The sequence below is a fragment of the Penaeus monodon genome, chromosome 28, assembly GCF_015228065.2.
Source record: "Penaeus monodon isolate SGIC_2016 chromosome 28, NSTDA_Pmon_1, whole genome shotgun sequence".
Taxonomy (NCBI): domain Eukaryota; kingdom Metazoa; phylum Arthropoda; class Malacostraca; order Decapoda; family Penaeidae; genus Penaeus; species Penaeus monodon.
In genome coordinates, this window is record NC_051413.1 from 19,714,761 (window position 1) to 19,715,317 (window position 557).

General features: G+C 33.4%; 1 long non-coding RNA gene across 1 annotated transcript in view; it reads left to right on the top strand.

The window, feature by feature from the left end:
• LOC119591413 overlaps positions 1-557 on the top strand; it is a 75,641-nt gene that overhangs the window by 772 nt on the left and 74,312 nt on the right. The window lies entirely within an intron of this gene.

Consider the following 557-nt stretch of genomic DNA (forward strand, 5'->3'; position numbering starts at 1 on the left):
GTTTCATCTGGGCTGTAGCTTTTATAAAGGTGATGCATTATTTCTGCTTCATGAGTTATTTATGAAAACGTTAATGGGCAGGTAGACTTAAACCAGACTAAGATTTAAGGATAGATTCCACGTACATGCAATTAAATGCTTAGTTACATGCACAGGTAAGACTTATTACTTATCTTTTTAACATACTCATTCTTTGTTGCATCCTCACATCACCTTTGACAATAGAGCACTTATCTATCGTAAGTAAAAGTCTGCTATTGTATTGGTACACAAAAGGGATTGACATTATCCTTCAGCGTAATATCAACTGTCAGTATGAAAATACAATGTAATTTTTTGACGAAATGTGTATGTATGTCATATCCTGCACGCGTATCTATAATGAAATTTGATATACCTTGAAATTAGAAGTATGTATCAGTATGATGTAATTTCACGCGGCGTTGGAGTAGTGTTGATCCATTTTACAAAATTATTTATTGAATAGGATACTCATAGTACTTTGATATAGAAGAGGATTTCAACCTTTTCCTTTTCCTTGGCTCTACGTCCTTAAG